Raw genomic sequence first — 8,717 nt, forward strand, 5'->3', positions numbered from 1 at the left:
TTTCAGCCCAGAACATACAAATATGTACGTATATCTTTTCAACATTTCATTTCCATTGAGTTCTAATCAATACAAAAGAAAATGTCGTAGCTGACGGAAAACAGAAAGTTATTAACAGACATTAGCGATAAATAAATGTACGTTCAATGTACTATTACTCACAGCGTTGTGATGGCGTGCTAGTTCCTTCCGGAGTGTGCCCTGCACACAATCATAACTTGTAAATTAGTTCTCTTTCTTCTTAAATCATTGAGGAACTATTCCCTATGTCATTACACTTCACATGAATTTATAACCATTTTAAAATCATCAGAAAAATATTCTAAAAACGCCAGAGAGTCAAGCACGCAAAACTGAACAAACACATTTTTTTTTAAATAAGTCCCCCGCTCGAGCGCCACTTTGGCCGCTCGAGCGGACTGTACAAGTCACAAAACTGCTGGGAGGTCGATTTTCCCGCTCGAGCGGTCATGTCCTCCGTTCGAGCGGTCATGGCCCAGATTTGGGACAGCTCGACTTCAACTCGAAATTTAGCAACAACACCTTATTTTACATACAATCCAAGGTTAGATTAATGCAATATTTCAACCTAACATCACCATAACATAGATTCCACCTTTAACATAACAAATTAAACTAGATTAGAAGCTTCACCAAGCCATCCATTTCTCAAATTCCATTCTTATATTCAAGTTCTTCATGTTCAAAGAAAACATAACACATGATACTAACATAATTCCATGGGATGATGATATAAAACCAAAGGTTGAAGTATAATTTCACACAACATCCAAATAAAGTGTCAAAGTAACCAATATTTCAACTCGAAATTTAGCAACAACACCTTATTTTACATGCAATCCAAGGTTAGATTAATGCAATATTTCAACCTAACATCACCATAACATAGATTCCACCTTGAACATAACAAATTAAACTAGATTAGAAGCTTCACCAAGCCATCCATTTCTCAAATTCCATTCTTATATTCAAGTTCTTCATGTTCAAAGAAAACATAACACATGATACTAACATAATTCCATGGGATGATGATATAAAACCAAAGGTTGAAGTATAATTTCACACAACACCCAAATAAAGTGTCAAAGTAACCAATTGATGAGAAACCCTCATAAATCAAACATGCATCATACATGAATCAAACATAAACATCCATTATAACCTTCCCAAAATTCTCATTATTTTGGGTTTACATAATTATTTCTCATTCAAACTCATAATTGAATATTCTCATGAAATAACAAGGAAATAAGATGTAGATTCCCCCCCCCCCATAACTCAATTTGATTCTTTAATATAGATTACCACATAAACCCTCAACATCTACCTTAACTTGCCAAACACAAAGAGAATTCCCAACCATAATCAAGAGAGAGAGTAGCTAGATAAAGTAAATTTTCATACCTTGAGTTTAATCTAAGCAATCTTCACAAAATTCCCCAAATCCTTCACTTGAAGGCCTTCTCTCCAACTCTCACGAAATTCCCTCTTCTAGGTTGCACACAGGAGGTATTTTCAAGTCAAAGACATCTTAAAGCTTGATATAGATATTTATGTTTATAATAAGACAAAAATTAATCATTTAAGCATCCTAAATTGAAATTTCACAGAAAATCCCATTAGAGTTTAAAAATTATGCAGATTCCAAATATCAAATCAATTTCTGAAAATTAAGTCTCTAAGGCACCCAATTTCAGATTCAAATAGTCTATAGTGACAGATAATTTCCTTATTCAATAGGTAGGAATCCATATGGCTAAGTTTCATGTAATTCAATGTACTTTCACATAGAATTTCATAATATGCATTCAAAAACATAGAATAGAGGGCTAAAAAGATACCAGGGTCATGCATGAGGGTCGGGCTATTACACTCTCCCCCCTTAATTAAGTTTGGTCCTCCAAACTTGTTTTACCTTAGGACGAAAACAGATGCGGATATTGGTGTTGCATTTCCTCTTCCTTTTCCCACGTTGCCTCGGTTCCGTAGTGCTCTTGCCACTCCACTTTCACCATTGGAATTTCCCGGTTCCGTAACTATTTTACCTAACGGTCCAGAATTCGAATTGGTTTTTCCTCATATGTTAACTTATTAGTCAGCATAATTTGGTGATAATCGATAATATGTGATGGATCCGGGAGGTATCCTCAGAGCATAGAAACGTGAAACACATTATGAATTTGGCTCATATGTGGCGGAAGGGCAACTCGGTAGGCTACTGGACCCACTTTTTCTAAGATCTGAAAGGGACCAACATATCGGGGTGTCAGCTTACCCCTTTTTCCAAATCTTGGGTGTCCTTTCATTGGGGTAACTTTCACGAAAACATGACTGTCCACGTCAAACTCCAAATTTCTGCGCCGGTTATCCGCATAACTCTTCTGTCTACTCTGAGCAGTTTTCAATCTTTCTCGAATAATTCTAAACTTTTCAGTTGTCAACTGGACAATCTCTGGCCCTAACAAGGGCCTATCTCCAACCTCAGCCCAACACACGGGAGAACGACACGGTCTTCCATACAGGGCTTCATAGGGTGCCATTTCAATACTCGAGTGGTAACTGTTATTATATGCAAACTCAACCAACGGCAGATGAGTTTCCCAACTTTCCTGAAAATCCAAAACACACATTCGAAGCATATATTCTAGCGTTTGAATTGTCCTCTCGGATTGTCCATCTGTTTGAGGGTGGAAAGTTGTGCTAAACTTTAATTCCGTACCCATTGCATTCTGTAGACCTTGCCAGAACCTCGAAACAAATTTGGGATCTCTATCTGACACAATTGAAACCGGAACACCGTGAAGCCTTACAATTTCATTCACATAGATCACGGCAAGTTTATCGGCATTATACTGGGTCTTCACAGGCAGGAAGTGGGCGGACTTTGTTAATCGGTCGACAATGACCCATATAGAATTCATCCCTCGGGGTGTTCGTGGTAAGCCTGCAACAAAATCCATGGTCAGATGTTCCCATTTCCACTCCGGAATTGGAAGGGGTTGTAATAATCCTGCGGGTCTCTGATGCTCTGCTTTTACCTGCTGACATTGCAAACACTTAGAAACAGACTCTGCGATTTCTTTCTTCATACTTGGCCACCAAAAATTCCTCTTCAAATCCCGGTACATTTTAGTACTTCCTGGATGCATTGAAACTTTTGAGGCATGTGCTTCTTCCATCAATTTTCGTTTAAGTTTTAACACATTAGGAACACATATTCGGTTTCGAAATTTAAGCACAGAATCTGTCAAAGTGAATCCTAGTTTCGGTTTTGTCTCCATTTCATCACGTATCTTCTTTAAAGCTCCATCCTCCATTTGGCGTATTTTAATCTCCTCAAGTAATGTCGGTTGAGCCATGATTGTTTCCATTGTTTCCCCTTGACCATGCATCGCCAAGTCGACCCCCATCTTATTCAGCTCATTCATCAACTCCTTTTCCCCTGTCAATAAACTTGCCAAATCCCCCATATTTCTCCGGCTAAGTGCGTCTGCCACCGTGTTGGCTTTACCGGGATGATAGTGGATCTGTAAATCATAATCTTTAATAAGCTCCAACCATCGCCGCTGACGCATATTCAACTCCTTTTGGGTAAAAATGTATTTGAGACTTTTATGGTCAGTATAAATGTCGCAAGTAGTTCCATACATATAATGCCGCCAAATCTTTAAAGCAAAAACGACTGCAGCTAGCTCAAGATCATGCGTGGGGTAGCCCTTCTCATGGGATTTAAGCTTGCGAGAAGCATAAGCAATAACTCTTCCACTTTGCATAAGCACACAACCAAGTCCTTTATGTGATGCATCGCTGTAAATCACAAATCCCTCAGTACCAGACGGTAGGGCAAGGACCGGGGCTGTAGTCAACTTCATTTTTAATTCTTGGAAGGCAGATTTCCACAGTTCCGTCCATTCAAATGCAACTCCCTTTTTAGTCAACTGTGTGAGTGGTACAACAATCTTAGAAAAATCCTGAACAAATCTCCGATAATAGCCGGCTAATCCCATGAAACTACGCACTTCAGTCACATTAGTCGGGGTCGGCCAGTTTACAATCGCCTCAATCTTGTTTGGATCAACAGAGACTCCTTCCTTAGTTATAACATGCCCCAGAAATGTCACTTCATGTAGCCAAAATTCACACTTTTTTAGCTTCGCATACAACTTCTTTTCTCGGAGGGTTTGAAGGATTAAGCGAAGATGATTTTCATGGACCTCTGCATTCTTTGAGTAAATAAGGATGTCGTCAATAAAGACCACTACAAACTCATCCAGATAAGGTTTGAAGACACGGTTCATCAGATCCATAAATGCCGCTGGTGCGTTTGTAACTCCAAAGGGCATAACCAAAAATTCATAATGACCGTACCAGGTTCGGAAAGCTGTCTTCTCAACATCATCAGCTTTAACTTTCAATTGATGGTATCCGGACCATAAGTCAATCTTAGAAAAGACCTGTGATCCTTGTAATTGATCAAATAAATCGTCGATCCGTGGTAAGGGATACTTTATTAAGCTCCCGGTAATCTATACATAATCGGAGTGTTCCATCTTTCTTTTTCACAAACAGGACTGGTGCACCCCATGGAGAAACACTCGGGCGGATAAACCCTTTATCAATAAATCTTGCAATTGAATCTTCAATTCCCTCATTTCAGCTGGCGTCATTCGATACGGGGTTTTAGAGATGGGTTGGACTCCCGGTAGCACTTCAATCGTGAATTCGATTTCACGGTCCACTAATTCTCCTGACAATTCTTCTGGAAAGACGTCCGGAAATTCACAGACAACTGGAATCGCACCAATATTCTCATTCATTGTTGGCCCTTCCAAAACACTACATAAGTACCCTTGACACCCTTTCTGAATTAATTTACAAGCCCTAGCCACAGAAATCACATACGGTGGAGAAGTCACTCCTTGCCCCTGAAAAGTAGATTCTGATTGTCCTGGAGGTTGGAATTTGATTTGCTTTGTCAGACAGTCAATAGTGACACTATATTCACCCAACCAATCCATCCCCAGAATAATATCAAAAGAAGTCATATCAAGTGGTAATAAATTAGCATATACACGGACATCTCCAATGAGGAGTTCACAAGCAGAATAGACAGAAGTACAGATCATGGAATTTCCCATAGGTGAAGATACACACAACACATACGTCAATTCTTCTTCAGGTTTATCTAGGTTTTTCGCAAGTAATTTTGACACAAAGGAACAGGTAGAGCCAGAATCAAATAAGACGTAAGCAGAATGACCATGAACCATAAATGTACCTGACACCACTGTTGTTGCATTCTGTACATCTCCCGGAACCAATGCAAATACCCTACCTTGCCTCGTAGTATCCTTATTGTTAGCAGGTTTAGCAGCTGACTTGGCATTAGGAACCGGTGTAGACCCTGCTGAGCTTGTGGCGGCCTTATTACCAGTTTGTTGATTCTTTTGCGGACAGTCCTTTATCAAATGCCCCGTTTTGCCACATCGAAAACATGCCCCAGACAATCGGTGACAAATCCCTCGATGCCTCCATCCACATTCTGGACACACAGGAGCTGAATTTTGAGGAGAAGTAGTAGTGTTGGAGGTCCCTGAATTTTGCTTCTTATTTGGTGGAGTAGTTGACCCCTTGAACCATTGGTTGTTCTACCTTTTTCCTTTCCATTCAGAAATCCAAGTCTGAGCAGCAATATTTCCTTCTGCTATAACAGCCCTTTCTAACACATCAACATAGGTAGGTAACTTTAACACATTAACTCGGTCCAGAATAGTACTCCGCAATCCTCCCTCAAATTTTCGCGCCTTCTTGTATTCTGTATCTACCATGTAAGGTGCAAACCGGGCTAGTTCTACGAATTGAGCTTCATATTCGGCAACAGTTTTATTTCCTTGTCTCAATGTTTCGAATTCGGTCACCTTCTTGTCCCGCATACTCTGGGGAAAATATTTATCATAAAATAGCTCTAAAAATCTGTCCCATGTCAGCCCCTGATACATTGTTCTTGTGAGCATCCACCACCTTCGCGCCTCATCTTCAAGAGTAAAAGCAGCAAGCTGCACCTTTTGGATTTTAGTACAAGGGAAAACTTCGAACAACTTTTCTATTCCCAATACCCATGCCTCAACTTTCATCGGTTCGATTCCGCCTTTAAACACTGGCGGTTTCATCTTTTTAAATTCCTTTGTAAGTGTAATGATTCTATCTTCAACATGGAACTCTTGTACTGCTGGGGGAGGTATTGCTGGTGGTGGCGGTGGTGGTTGTTCTTGTGGTTGTTGTTGCCGTTGTGGTTATTGCTGTTGCTGTTGTCGACGTAAGGTCTCTGCCATTTCCATAATCATTCTCTCCATCCTGTCCAACCGGGCAACCGTAGCACCTTCCTGCTCCTCTGTCCGTGTTCTCACCATGATCTACACAACAATCAAGTGCAACATACACAAAAGAATGCAATAGACATTGGTCATCATCATTAACATTAGCAGAAAACATTTAACGTTGCTATCAATCTTCCTTTACTACATGATGCCTATAAATTTCTAGACATCCTAAAGCTCAATGGATCCGTGTGTGAGATAGCAACTCGTGCTCTGATACCACTTGTCACGCCCCTAACCCGCCCTTAAAGGTTTTGGGCATGACCTAATCAAAAACAGGCACTTAACCTGCTATAAATGATATTCGGAGCCTGAATAGAAGCGTTTATAAGAAAATAACATGCAGACACATCCATTGAGCGACTACCAAAATGCCAGGACCACGTCTCGAAATTAAACATAAAGTGGATATGCGCCCGAGATTAAGTTACATACACATTTACAAGTCCAATCCAGAGTTTGGGCATACAAAATATTAGATACAAACAACTGTGGCCAACAAAATATGGGTACAAAATGACTAAGACTAGCAAAACTGCCCTAGCATGCAAAGGGCTTCTCCAAGTGCCTGGTTGTCCTTAAGCTGACAAAAGATAGATGATGATGATGTAAGGACTGACCTCCAAGCTGATTTCCTACAGAATCAAATATAATTACAGAGTGAGACAAGCTCAGTGCATAATAATACTTGAGTAGTTTAATAACCAATTTTGCCACAATGCATAATACAAAAGCGAGTCTGATATGGTTTTACTTTCAGAACGGCCTGTTGGCCCAGAATTATCAGAACAGCCTTTCGGCCCAGAACATACAAATATGTACGTATATCTTTTCAACATTTCATTTCCATTGAGTTCTAATCAATACAAAAGAAAATGTCGTAGCTGACGGAAAACAGAAAGTTATTAACAGACATTAGCGATAAATAAATGTACGTTCAATGTACTATTACTCACAGCGTTGTGATGGCGTGCTAGTTCCTTCCGGAGTGTGCCCTGCACACAATCATAACTTGTAAATTAGTTCGCTTTCTTCTTAAATCATTGAGGAACTATTCCCTGTGTCATTACACTTCACATGAATTTATAACCATTTTAAAATCATCAGAAAAATATTCTAAAAACGCCAGAGAGTCAAGCACGCAAAACTGAACAAACACATTTTTTTTTAAAATAAGTCCCCCGCTCGAGCGCCACTTTGGCCGCTCAAGCGGACTGTACAAGTCACAAAACTGCTGGGAGGTCGATTTTCCCGCTCAAGCGGTCATGTCCTCCGCTCGAGCGGTCATGGCCCAGATTTGGGACAGCTCGACTTCAACTCGAAATTTAGCAACAACACCTTATTTTACATGCAATCCAAGGTTAGATTAATGCAATATTTCAACCTAACATCACCATAACATAGATTCCACCTTGAACATAACAAATTAAACTAGATTAGAAGCTTCACCAAGCCATCCCTTTCTCAAATTCCATTCTTATATTCAAGTTCTTCATGTTCAAAGAAAACATAACACATGATACTAACATAATTCCATGGGATGATGATATAAAACCAAAGGTTGAAGTATAATTTCACACAACACCCAAATAAAGTGTCAAAGTAACCAATTGATGAGAAACCCTCATAAATCAAACATGCATCATACATGAATCAAACATAAACATCCATTATAACCTTCCCAAAATTCTCATTATTTTGGGTTTACATAATTATTTCTCATTCAAACTCATAATTGAATATTCTCATGAAATAACAAGGAAATAAGATGTAGATTTCCCCCCCCCCCCCCCATAACTCAATTTGATTCTTTAATATAGATTACCACATAAACCCTCAACATCTACCTTAACTTGCCAAACACAAAGAGAATTCCCAACCATAATCAAGGGAGAGAGTAGCTAGATAAAGTAAATTTTCATACCTTGAGTTTAATCTAAGCAATCTTCACAAAATTCCCCAAATCCTTCACTTGAAGGCCTTCTCTCCAACTCTCACGAAATTCCCTCTTCTAGGTTGCACACAGGAGGTATTTTCAAGTCAAAGACATCTTAAAGCTTGATATAGATATTTATGTTTATAATAAGACAAAAATTAATCGTTTAAGCATCCTAAATTGAAATTTCACAGAAAATCCCATTAGAGTTTAAAAATTATGCAGATTCCAAATATCAAATCAATTTCTGAAAATTAAGCCTCTAAGGCACCCAATTTCAAATTCAAATAGTCTATAGTGACAGATAATTTCCTTATTCAATAGATAGGAATCCATATGGCTAAGTTTCATGTAATTCAATGTACTTTCACATAGAATTTCAT

Source organism: Camellia sinensis, chromosome 8 (genome assembly GCF_055761805.1).
Source record: "Camellia sinensis isolate YWXY chromosome 8, ASM5576180v1, whole genome shotgun sequence".
In the NCBI taxonomy this organism is placed as follows: Eukaryota; Viridiplantae; Streptophyta; class Magnoliopsida; order Ericales; family Theaceae; genus Camellia; species Camellia sinensis.